Below are 13,510 nucleotides of genomic sequence, written 5' to 3' on the forward strand. Positions count from 1 at the left end.
AGGGACACATTTTCAATTACTACTTGTTGTGTGCAAGTGGACCTGGCAGTTGCTTCTGTAAATAGACATATTTGCTTATCACATAAGTCACCCCACATATCATCTCTCGTATGGCTTATCATATCTCATTGGTTTATGATATATATTGTCAATCATATATCGTGAGCTTATCCTGTACCCATCATTTAACATTTGCGTTAGGCTCATGGTTGGACTCGATGATCTGAAAGGTCCCTTCCAACCTAGGCAAGCCTATGATTCTATGATTTAATGCCTGTCTGTAGTTCTTTGTGCTTGTATAGGGCAAAGTTCAACCTGGCTGGAAAACTGGAGATAGATGGATTGAGAGCAATTAACAGTTCCAGATCATTCTTTGAACGGCAGAACTAATGAGGACTGGTTTGGTCTTGGTTTTTATCTCTTGAGGTGTGATACATCACGTTGGTCACACTGAAGTGCCCTCTACCTTGGTACCTTCTGATCTTTCTGTGTCCTCATAGTGAGATGCCTCACTTCCTTTTAGCCTTTTAGCTCCTCTGCCACGGTGTTGCACTTACTTAGGTTTTCTTCCCGTGGCTTTTAGCTACTATTGTTTGGCCTAATGTCTGGGAATGGCCCATCAGACACTGTTGTGGAGATGCATGCGTGCTAGGTGGCCAACCTGTACGTGTTCAGCAGCTGCTACCAGCTGAACCTAATCAACTGCCCTTCTCCTCTGCTGGAAACAAAATGAATGACTTTGGGAGCTGCCTTCTGTGATGTGCTGAACGTTTGCAGGTCTGTTGTAAGATCTTACTATTTTAAAAATGACTGCGCGGTTCAGTTTCGTTGAAGCTGAACAGACATGACAGAGAGACAGCGTGATGCACGCAAGCTTCATTTCCTCAGGAAGCCAAGCTAAAAAAAAAAAAAAAAATCTGCCTAGGAAAATTTTCAGCCAACATTTGAGAAGCTTGCTGTTGCTGTTAATTATCAAAGTGAAGAAGCAGTGTGCGAACACGATGTTGATTCAAACCATCAGAATTAATCTCTCAATAAATAGACTTGCTGAAAAAAATACATAGAACGCATCAGACTTGTGCGCTGCATGATATCCCTTTTTAGCTTCTGTTTCTGGCCTTGTCCTAACAACCTCCAACCCTAAAAATCACCCTCCCTTACCCAAACTCTATAGGATGCACAGAATTTTAAAGGAGCTTCCAGCCTTTGACGGACGTATCTGCACATGCTTTCCAGAGCAGTTTTGGATGAAGATGAAAAAGATGAAGAAGTAAAATACATTTTTCTTGTATCATTGTTTCTTTTGCTGTAAAGTCAGTATTTTAAAGGCTCTAAAGTTTCTGGAAATGGATTTCAGATTTATTCTGAGAATCAGCCTTCTGGTGTTTATTCACTTGCCATCTACCTTCTGAAGGCCAGTTGGCAACTACAACTTTTACAAATCATCCCTTGTATTTTGGGTTAATCCAGGCCTTCCTGCCCTTATTTGGTTGTTGTAAACGCAGTTTATAATTTATACAGAATGTGGTTCATCTGCCCTGTGACTAGGAAACATTAAAAGAAAGCATTCGGTCATAGTTTATCCATCTGGTGATGTGGACTGGGATTTTTAAAAGAGCCCAGAAGAATTAGGCATTCAAATTTCATTAAAATGCTGCGGAAGTGAAGCATATAAACTCTATTAAAAAGCTCGGTCATTATCTATAACTTCTGTTTTTTCTCCAGCTTAAATTGTGCATAAGCTTGCTTGGGGGGGGGGGGGGATGTGGACGGGGCTGGCTTCGCACACCTTGCCGCCTCCTCAGTGCCGGGGCGAAACCCTGCCTTAGAGCTCAAGCACACTGCAGCTTTCTCACCTCTTCCATTTTTAACTGCAGCTTCATGTACCCATCTAGCTACTGATTTTATACCTAAAACCTTATTTTCATGGCCAAATGAATGTTAAGTGTCTGATCAATAAAGCTGTTGGTATAAATAGTTTGGTGAATATGATGTTGAAAATACATTACCCACGTATATGACACCCTGGGAATGATCTGTGCTTTTTCACACTCTGAAATGTTCGGGAAGACAAAGATGAATAAAAGTCATTTCAGAAAATAAAATTGTACTGCGGAATGTAAAAGAATTGGCTGTATTGCTTTTAAATACAATGGAACGTGACTAAAGGTTACGTGTAATATACTGTCAGATATCCAACAGAACACAAACGCTTCCTCTGTGTGCAAGAATCAGTAAAATACGATATGATAAATATAATGAAGAACAAGATGAGAGATCAATTGGATGCACAGTCAGATGAAGAAGAGTAAGTAGGGAGTGGAGCTTGTGCTGAAGTCAGAAGGGACTGCTGTAGCGGTACAGAATATGCTTGCTGGAGGAAGGAGTTAATAATTGCGCCAGCAACGCTCGGCCCCTATTTACTGCAAGAGAGAATTAATGGCTTTCCTGCCTGGTGCTGAAAATAGAAGCCAAATTTAAGTTGTTTCTTGAAGGCAGGTATAATTAGATCATGAAACTTCAGGCTTTTGGGGTCTAAATAATAGGATGAGAACGGCCACACTAAATCAGAGCAGGGCACAGTCTCGACTGTTTCTTAGGGGTGAGAATGGGACAAGCAGGGGGTGATACTTTCCCCAATTTCCAGCTGTGCGCAATGCACATACTACTTAAACTGTAGATTTAAGTGCATTACATATTTGTTAGACCTTGATGAATCCTTTCTCTGTAGATTGTTCTAATTATTTAACCCGCTTATATTTTTGTTAGCCACAACATTCTTGTAGCAATAAACTACACAGTGTAGCTATGAATTGTGTGAAAACATTTGTTTGATTTAAATGGTAATATTTGTTGCCTGCTAAGTCTTATGATATGAGAAATAGTGAACAATTGTTCCTTACTTACTATCTGTGCTGTTCTCACTTTTATATACAGTTATCGTATATCCTCTGAGTCATCTCTTTTCCAAGTTGAAAAGTACTTTCATCCATCCTCATACAATTACAGTGCTGCTGCTATTAATCTGTGTTGTCCGGCATATGTCATTCCTACTTCTAATAAGCCTATGTCATTCCTACTTCTAATAAGCCTTTGGACATGGGTCAGTCAGACCCAGGTGATTTATTTTGGATGTGGATGCAGTCGGGGTTTATACAGTGGTGTAATATTTTGTCTTTTGACTTTTCATCCTTGCATAATGATTTGTAACTCTTAGTTTGCATTTTCTGTCTGCCAGCGAGCGCTACACAGGTGTTTTCAGAGAGGTTTCAACAAGGAGTCCAAGATTCGTTCGGAAGTGATAATAATAAATTTATTGTTTATCACTGTGTATGTGCGGTTAGGGTTTTTCCCCCATGTGTATTACTTTGCATCTATCGATATTAAATAATATCTACATTTTTGTTGCTGAATCACTCAGTGTTCAGTATAACGACACCTTTTGAAGTATCGACTGTTCTGAGTAATTTGTATCACCAGCGAACTTTGCCATCTCATTATTAATTCCCTTTTCCAGATCATTTATGAATATACTGAAGAGAGCAAGTTCAAGTGCAGATCCCTGATCGCTTTTCTCCCATGGCAAAAACAATTTATTACTACGCTCCCACACATCATTAATCTACTAAAGAATTTTCATCCTTCTGATAAGTTAGTTTCTTTAAGAGCCTTTAGAGAGAGATCTTGTCAAAACACTTTGACTCCTGAAAATCCAAGAACATTATAGCAATCCGCATTCCCAAGCTGGCAGACTTCTCTTAAGAACTATTAGTATCATCAATTTCATCAAGCAACAGTAAATTGAAAAGCCCAAATTTAGTCAGGTTTCTTCTTCTGCAAATGTTACATTATTTGTATACTAAGAATATCTACAAGTACTTTCAATATTAGTACCAAGGCTTCTAGCAGTTAGTGACAATTTCTGTAGAAAAGTTATTACTATGCTGCCAGAAGCTCCGGAGCGAGGTGCAGATTTTCATTGACCCTGAATGGAGCATGGTTTCTTTGGAATAGAAGTCTTCTATTTATTTTCCATAAATGACACATCCCTGAAGCAACAGTGAGGGAATGAAAGTTACATTTTATCACAGCAGAATTTGTAGAAAAGTGAACTGCTAAAGTCCCTATTCATACTGAAACTTGGGCCCGGCATGAGTTCCTAAAAAGCTTACCTGCAGGTTCTTAATTTTTTTTATTTAAAAATTTATATCGGAGCTTTATGAACTTCTGATTAAACTTTTAAAATAAATTAAGGGTGAGAGGATTAGACGGGGGAATGGAAATGAACCGTGGTATCTTTTGCCTCCAGCTCAGCATTTTGAAGGCGACCCAAATGAGATGTGACAAAGTGCAACGCGCTCTTTTCTTTTTGCTGACCTACGTGTAAGTGGAGTTTGGTCTCTGCCAAGTTCTTTGTGTGTGAATGGCCACGCCACTATCCCTGCTACTGTAATTAGCACTAATTAGCCCTTTATTGGAATTTAAAATAAGTAGGTCGTGCTTTAGATATCACAGAGACTAAATTATCCGCTTAGATGATCCACGCAGACTAGATGAACAGCCTGCTCCCCCCAGGCCTCCCCTTTTCCACAATTTGACAGAAGTTACGAAGATATGTTTTAAATGGCTGATGCTGTGCCCCGTTTAAAATTTAAACTATAAAATCCAGTTGAAGGGCAGTTCCTGAGTGTGAGTCGAATGAAGCTGTGTATAGTCTGTTATGGGTCTTAGTTACTATTGGACATTTCCTTCCTGGCCTCTTTGGAGATCTGAAGAATATCAGAGGAAGTCCTCATCAGTAGATGTTCAGAGATAATCTGGTCTAAAACCCTGTTCTAAACTTCAAATTGCTCCTTCTCAAGAGAATATCATTAATCTAGGTTGGCCCTTGCTTATCATGACTCTGATGCTGTTTCCACTGCCTGTTGCACTGTCTTGCTGCCAGAATATCTTCAGACCTGTAGGTACTACTGAGTCATTTCTCCTGGTCTTCCCTCACTTTTGTAAGTCGTCATGTACTAATAGATGTCCTGGCAGGGGAAAGGAAAGTGCACTTTTTTGGAGAAACATTGGATGCAGCTTAGTGTCAGCACGTGTGCAGTCTATGGGTGGTGGTGACCACCCTGCTCCTTTCTCTTTGCTTGGCTCTGAAACCCCAGCTAGTTTTTCGCTTTTCCTCCAAAGCACCTACTGGGTTTTCTGTAGTTGCTTCCATCTGAGATTTTTCTCTGCTCCTTGTAGAGAAGCGGGAGGCTTAGCAGCTGGAAAAGGACCAGTCCTTCAGCCACACTGCTTGACAGCGGTTGCCAGGTCAACAGAGACTGCAGTGGACTGGTAAGCCTGATCCTGCTGCAATTCAGAGCACAAAAAAAGGTACAGTGCACATGAGGCATCTGGTCAAAGTGTGATGGCACGGGAATCCGTCACTGCTCTTCTGAGGCGGTCGTCATTATCCAAATGGCCTCTACATCGTGGAAAAATATTGATGGCCTCAATGTCTGTTTCATTGGATTATTTCAAAAGCGATTAGTGTTGGCATTGGAGTCAATGACATGCAACGCACTACTGCACTGCTTTAAAAATCCTACATGTTACACAAACACTCGTTATTCCAGAAAGAACGTGAATCTGCTTTTTCCATATTTTCAACAAGTTATTGTCTGTTTTTGGTCTTTAATCAAAATAACTATTCGGATTTGGTTTCAGAACAGTAAAAACCTGCCGTCTCTTTTAATGCAGGCAAAAACTTAAGCTGCCAATATACAATTCATGAAACAACTAGAACTTCGGCAATCAAGTGTGAGACATTTCTTGTTTCCCACGCCAGGTCAACACTTTCTTGCGGCGATAGTTGGTATCACCACGATGCGCTCTTTGGAGGTGACTCATTTATGCATTTGGGAGTTCAAAAGTCTGTTAGCTGTCTTTTCTCTGTTACCTTCCACATGTTTTTCCTGTATTCGAAACAGCATGATTCTGCCTGCTGTCTGCAAGAGAAACAGCTTCTCATCTACACCTTCCTTACACATAAAGAGGCTTGTAAATGTATCAGGCTATGACTGAGAAAGCTAGATTACACGCTACCTGCAAAGTATCACTGTTTGTTCCAAAATGACCTTGCCTAATTAACAAATAGGGGTGAGGTTTTTGTGCTGGTCCAACTATTTGACAACTGTAAACGTGGATATAATTACACAGGGCTGAAGATCCCTAATAATGAAGTAGTAGTCTGTCTGTATAGAAGTAACTATGCCAGTATAGCTATGCTAATGTTCAGCATAACTGCAATACACAAAGCCAGAGGTACCATTTTAACTATCTCGGTATTGTTAAAATGGGTCGTGTAACATTTATGTGTATATAAAGCCTTAGAGCAGAGAAATGCTCAATACATTCTCCCTTTTGGAAAAGTATCTATTACCTTAGGAAGTCCGTAGCCACCTTGACAATGTGAAACTTTGCTCAAACTCTATCAGTTCAATTCTGTCTATGTAGCCAGACATGAAATTGAGTTACAGTGGCTTAATGGGTTACGCCATGTCAGTGGAGACGAATCCGTGTGCAATCCAGTAGCCTGTCACCAACACAAGGCAGAAATCATTAGATCAAATAACTCCATTTCGCAGAGGTTTAAATGATTATTTTTTTCCCTTATGTTTGCTTGTAGTCTAAGAATGTGTCTTCAGTCTGTTACTGTGCTCAGCTGAAGCCTAGTGAGTTATCGAATAGTAGTAGGTTGATCTTGTGACTGATCTCCAAATCAGAATTTTGAAATAATTTAATGAGATCAGTTTAAAATAGCTGACTGGGGACTGAAAACGTGTATCTAAGAAATGAGTCTGTCCTGTATGCTGATAAAATAAGACCTTGAGTCACTGTATTTGGCCCGCTTGTATACTGGTGACTGGACATTTTCAGAGATGGCTTAGAATCCACAATTTCCATTTGAAATCTTTTCAGGTGTGCTTAGGCAGCTTTTTCCCATTTATCTCTAGAATTTCATGTGTGTGCTTGTTTCAAGAAAATTACATGGGGTTTTTTGGACTTCAGACAATTTTACCTTCATAATGAATCTTCTTTTTTTATTTTTCTTAAACTGTCACAGATTTACTGACATGTAAAGAACCCCCTTTGGAGAGCCAAACCACAACGCTGTGGAACAGACACCTATGTTTGGGTTTGATTCTGAACAAAACCTCGCTCTTCGTTTCATAACTTGTATTAAAAGAGATAAAAGAATTATTATACAAATGTTAAATGGATATCTCATCTCTTGATGACAGTTATGCTTATGGCAAGAACATTACCGTCAATTGTAATGCCTGAAAATGTGAGAACTTCAAGAAACCAAGATCTGACTGCGCATCATCAGGTAATGCCTCTGGGGTAATGCGTGGAAAAAAAAGAGGGTTTAAGAAAGAGTGTGGTCATACTAAAGTGTATGTTAGCTTCATCTTAGCTGATACTGAAGACCAGTATAATTTGCAAGAGCAATTTGAATGTAAATATTGTCAGCATTTTCTCGCGCATTTTCATTGTGAAACAGAAACCATTGAATATAAGGAAAAGGAAGTTAAGAAACTCCCTCTGAGGATACCATGAGTTTCTTACATATTGCCACACCCTGTCAGCAATAAACAGATCTCTTAATTGCAGCTAATCTGGATTTCTTTAAATATTGCACCTGGCCAAATTCTGTTTAGCAGCAACGTTCGCAGTTGCTGCTTGGATCCAAAAACTCCTGAGGTCAGAATTTTATCATCGCTTCTTTAGCTTACGAGGAGATTCTCCCTCTCAGTTTTGAGAGCTGTTGGGTGTTTTTTCCTTGCTTTAAGAAAAGGCAGGGGAGAGAAAAGAGAAATAAATAACAGCTCTGAACGTTGAGGTATTAGCTATAAAGCCGACTTATGATGGCAGTGGAAATTTCCCTATGCTTCAGTCCTTGGGGCGAGCAGCGTTTCGGGGGTAAGAATACTTCTGTAATTATGTTCATCGCTGTTTGGTCCCTTCTTTGAGCCATGTGCAAAAGCACCAGTACTCTTTTCAAATAACATGGACCTTGAGACTAATTTCTCCTCGACCTCTAAATAACCTGTCAGTAGTAACTTCTGGTTTACCTGCGTTGGATTAGGACTGCCAAAGTGGAGGTAGGACGCTTTGCTGGAAATCTGGCTCCCGTGAAGTCAGTTTGCCAGTGCGTTGTCAAAAAGTTTTACCGAGTTGTTTTTTATCTTAATCTTTATGTGGCATTTATTTGCATAATTCATTCCTTACTGTAAATTTTATTCCACAGCAACTGCATTGCTTTTTGTAACTGTGCTGTGAATGAAGCAAGCCTAAGGATTATTCTTTACTATTTTTCTTTTTTTTTCTGTGCATATCCCTCTTTATAGATAGGGATGGACCCAACTGCCCACTTTCTGATAAGTAAAGAGTAAAACAGTTAAATTCTATCAGACCTGTCAGAGTCAATCTAAGAGAACATGTTATTTTTAGTCCTACTTACTTTTTGGATAAAAGCTGCTTGAAGGGAAAAAGATCAACATATAACTGAAATTAAGCCCTTCACAATCCCTGCTCTGCCGTGTAATTCATAAATTAATGGATCATGAAAAGACCTTAAAAGAGCGTTATCCATCAAAAATAATACCTTTGTATGTGCAGTGCCTATATCCCAGAAAACCTTGTGTTGAATTTGCCTATCTAGGATCCTGGAATCCTTTGGAGAAAGGATGAAAGAACCGTAAAATAAGTTTATGTTGCTCAGTGCCCAAATGCTATAAATGACTAAAACAATCCGAGCAAAACAGTAAATCTAATCTTTTGCAACATGTATATTTAACAGTCATAAAATCTGCTTCTGAGTTTGTTGATATTAGACTTTTTTTTTAGGTGCTGCATGCCATATATCCAAATTACTTAGACCTTTGAGTAAAGCTAATTTTTCTTCCTAGAACAAAGTGTATAATTTCCGAGGTGACAAGAAATCTCCCACAGAAATTGTGGAATAATAGAATCAAGCAAATGCTTGCTATTCAAAATAGGTTTACCACCACAGTATCTGAAAGCCTTATCGTAAAGGTAATAAGCAAAGCATGACTACTCATCTGTCTTTTTGGGGCTTTTTTCATCCACTCTGTAGGGGAAGAAATATGCATATTAGAGTAACATGAGTTTGTTTTGCTGAGGTTTTTCCAGTAGCATATATTGTGATATGCAAATGTATATGCAAATGAAAAAATATCCTTTGCATTTGGAATAAAAGGGGGTCAGGCACTTCTCAAGTTTTTATTAGATCTTCAGGACTGGTCCTCGGGAAAGCCCTAAAACTCCTCTCCCCACAGTGAGTTTTAATTTTACTGCGTAGTCTTCATTGTGTGACTGTTGACCATGTTCCTTTCTCTGGAAATTTATCGATCTTGGTCCCCGGCCATGAAATGCCTTACGTATTCGTCATTTTGCGAGGAGCTGGGGCAGAGATCCGAAACCTGGTGGGTTGTGCTTGCGATAGCATCTCTTGCAGAGGAAGCGATCTGCTGTGCTCCAGGCTCAATGAGGTGCTGCAAGGTCTCTTGGCCAGGGTATGTCCCATATCTGGGGTCAAGGTGAGCACTGACATGAATAACCACCGTCATGTCGTCAATCTCTCAGCCTGGCAGGGAGTCTTGGGCGCCACCGGAGTTGGGATGGATGTTGCCATGCGAGGGTTTCCCAGCTGTGAGGAATGCAGGAGTGCTCCTGCAGCATGGACTGAGCTGGCAGATCGCTCCAGCATAGACTTTCTGTTTCCTTATGTTACATCTCATGTAGAAACTGCATTGACTGCAAAAAACGAAAAGTGCATTCTATTTTAATAGGACTGAAATCATAAACTCTAAATGAAGGTTTTGAAAACATAAACTTGTGCCATTAAACCGTTTCTATGTTCTTGCTGAATTATTTTCGGAATTAATTTTGACAACTGTTTTTTCTTCCTTTTGGCTGATGCATGTAGATAAGAGTGTTATGAGATTGCAACGTGGCGGTCCTCTTATTCACTGCACATGGGATCAAAATCAGGGAAGGAAACACCTGCTGCAGTGATTTCATCGCACAGATGCCGCCCTCCTCCCCTCCCCACCCCAGGTACAACTGATACAGTTGAACAGCGGGGGCAAGCTCCAGGCATCGCGGTGCTTGTGGCAGGATTGCTTTTGACCTCACTGCTCCTCAAGATGCGACCTCCTACCCCGCTGCTGTTCAGTAGAAGCTGTCTCTGCATTTTGGCATTGACTACCAGTTGTTTTGACCTCAATAGCCCTGTCTTGCTGGCAGCTGACTGCAGAAGCTCTTTTTCTCTCCCTGTATAAAGTACGTTCAAACACAGGTCTTTTCATTTGATAAGTAGAAGCGCCACAGTTTTGAAGCTTTCACTTCCTTCACCAAGCCTGAAATAATTTGAGTTAGTTGATTGCCAGGACAAGGTTAGATCATTGTCTGTTATAACAAGTTTTAGGAGAGGAGCTGTGATGTGTACTCCATCTGAAAATGGGGTGGTTTTGTTTCATTAGTATAAACTTTGCCATGTGCGATGGAAACAGTGAACTGTGGACCTCTTATTCCAAGAACTGTATTTTTATGCACAGCTGCCGAGAGCACCAGACTGTTGCACTTAAAGTTGTTTATAAATCCAAATAGATAAAACCTAAGTGCTCTGTTTATTATATGTAGATTTAACGATCTTGTGTGTCGGTATTAGTTAGACGTAACTTGCACCAAGTTTTAAAATAGAAAGTCATGTCCAAATGAATACTCTACAACATCATTTTTAGTTTGTAATTGTTGCCTCACTCATTTAATACTTCTATGCCCTTCAACTCTGTAACACTGTTTCATGGGAAGTAAATTATTAATAGCTTACTTCATCCCAAAAGGCAAAGGTAGTTTTTGTCATTCCTTAATTGTACACTTGCATATATAATAGAAAAAAATACCGTACTTTTCTGTGTATTCTATATAGTGTCATACAGGGCATAAGACACACTCACAAATCTGGAATCTCAGTCAAAATACTTTACAAGTTGTTTTCTGTCTTGCGTAAAACCTTCCCACAGCCACGTGAGGAATTCACTCGTGAAAACCTCCAGCCGCCGTATGGCAGATCACTCCAAGCTGCCAAGTACCCAGCAGACTTTCACTTCACAGCAACACAAAGTTTACCTCCACAGGTAGGGTCAGTGTCTTCTGAAGGGAGGGAGGAGGTGCTTGCTTTTTGAACAGAGTAACACTGGTATCAGCTAGCTCCCGCAGCTGCGTGGCCCTGTGAAGGCTCTGTCTAAACTCTGAAGATGAACTTACTTTTATTCTGTAGGACCTGGTTATACACTTTCAGCAGAACCTTTTCTTTCTGCCACTCGGCATGTGTGGCTGTGACAGTCCTTGTGACTCTTCAAATGCAAGGAACAGGCAACAGTGGTATCTTGGTGACGCTTCCCACCAACTAGCAGTGCTCTTCATATTTACTGCCACATATTGATGATGTTATAGCCAGAATCCTTTTTACATCTACAGAGCTGTAGGGTGTTATATTCCTGTCTGAGGCATTATCATCTCAGCTTTCCTGCTAGTGATGTTTTTGGACCTTCAGTACAGGGCTGGGACTTATAAATAAAATTAGGGCTTTATTTTACCTGTTGACCATCTGTAATGTGTACCCACTGAAGTGATTCAGGCAAAATACAAAATGACTGAAGCTTCTGTCAAAATCCAAAGTGAAAATAAATATTTGAGGTTTTACACATCCAAGCTTCCCCTGTTTCTCAGTCTTTGGTACTTAGTGTACTTGGCAGCTTTTAGAAGGGTCAGAAAGCGCAGAAACTAAAATCCATGGGGCCATTTCAGTTTAAATTATCATCAGCCCAACACTGGAAATCTCAAAACAACCTCAATCGATCTCAAAACAACTTCTCAACCCAAGAGGAAATGGCTGAGAACTTTGTATGAGTTTAGATATACTCTAGTGATGGTATTGTAATTTGGAGGATGGCCAAAGTGACACAGGAGATACAGGAGGCACTGACTGATGAGAGAAGAGTTGTATAAATAATGTATGTTATATGTGCCTAAGTAGTGATAGTGCTTTATGAGCCCACCACAGGAGCAGTGGTTAGCTGGGTGAAGCAGGAGCCACCTAAAAAAAAAAAATAAGGTAGCTGGGGCAAATTAAAGTCAAGAAGTTTCTCACATTTACCCACTAAACCGATCTAAATAAACTCTCAGCAACAAAACAGTTAATGAAAATATTACAACAGCTAGTTTCAGGTTGACTTGCTAAAGACATTTCTGGCAAACAAGGTAGTTGCAGAAATCATTTAATGTATCTCCTCCACATGTTGGTGTTTGAGCAGAAGAGGACGGGACTCTTGGGGTGAGGCAGTTATGATAGATTGTTCCCCTGCAAAGAGTCTCGCCAATATAAGATTTCAGCCTGACCATATGGACAGGATCGTCGTCCTCATTCCTTACCCCAACGCAGCAAGCCACGTGTCTCCTCTTTCAGGTGACAGACAGGTGTCTCGCAGGCAGATCTCACCGCGTGAAAAAGATGGGAGGTGTTTGCCTTTGCTAATTTGCCTGGTTATCAAGCTCAGCTATTACCCACCAGCGGGTCCCAGAGCAAGGAGTGAATGCTTTGCTGAGGTTTACTGGTCTTCATGCCAACCTCTCTCCAGTGATACACTATTAAAAGTGCAAATCATAAAGCTATCAGAGCAGGGACTATAACATGTACAAGAAATGTGACAATTCACACTTCATAATTAAATTGACAGAGAGAATAAAGAAGGGTTGCTTTTATAAAATGAAAATGAGGAGTACAGCGTGGTAAGATGTCACCTGCCTTTTACTGGAAATAAAAGACCTGAAACATGAATTCTAGGATAAGATCCTATCCAATGCTTATGACGTAATATGTGAATGATGGATGGAAATAAGAAGATTTACATTTATTTTATGCCACATAATGCAATGATAATCTAAAAAAATCTTTCCCTTGGTGTGATTTAAGAGTAGATCATACCATGCCAGGGAAAATATGGAAATAACAGAGTTTTCGAACACTGGGTGTGTGCATATATATATTATCTTATAATGCTTACAGCTTATGAGGAAGTAGAAGAGGAGCTATTTATTCTCAAGATGACTTTACGGTATTAATTTTTTTGAATCAGTACTTCCAAAGAATTTAAATTAGAAAATTAAGAGTTTTCTAAAGCGACCACCAATTCTTGTTGGGGTTCTTTTTTAGCTAGTTATGCATACTTCGAAGAGAGTAGAACTTGGCCTCAAAATTCTTAAAGCTATGTATGTTTTGGATGGTAAATAGTTTCTAACAGCACCTATAAACCATAGTATTTACATTCCTGATCTGTATATATTTGTTCACACGTCTGACTATATTAAAAACAAAAACCACAACAGAAAACAAAGAAGGCAAATTTTTACCTATATCTGTAGATATATGCCATAAACT

General features: G+C 39.8%; 1 long non-coding RNA gene across 1 annotated transcript; it reads left to right on the forward strand.

Annotated features, from left to right (window-relative positions):
- Nucleotides 1–5,687: 5,687 nt before the first annotated feature.
- LOC128910021 (uncharacterized) lies at nt 5,688–11,496 on the forward strand. The gene is made up of 3 exons (XR_008466584.1): nt 5,688–5,880; nt 7,106–7,372; nt 9,995–11,496. It is a non-coding gene; the product is annotated as an uncharacterized LOC128910021 (long non-coding RNA).
- Nucleotides 11,497–13,510: the final 2,014 nt, after the last annotated feature.

This window comes from Rissa tridactyla, chromosome 5, assembly GCF_028500815.1.
Source record: "Rissa tridactyla isolate bRisTri1 chromosome 5, bRisTri1.patW.cur.20221130, whole genome shotgun sequence".
Classification (NCBI taxonomy): domain Eukaryota; kingdom Metazoa; phylum Chordata; class Aves; order Charadriiformes; family Laridae; genus Rissa; species Rissa tridactyla.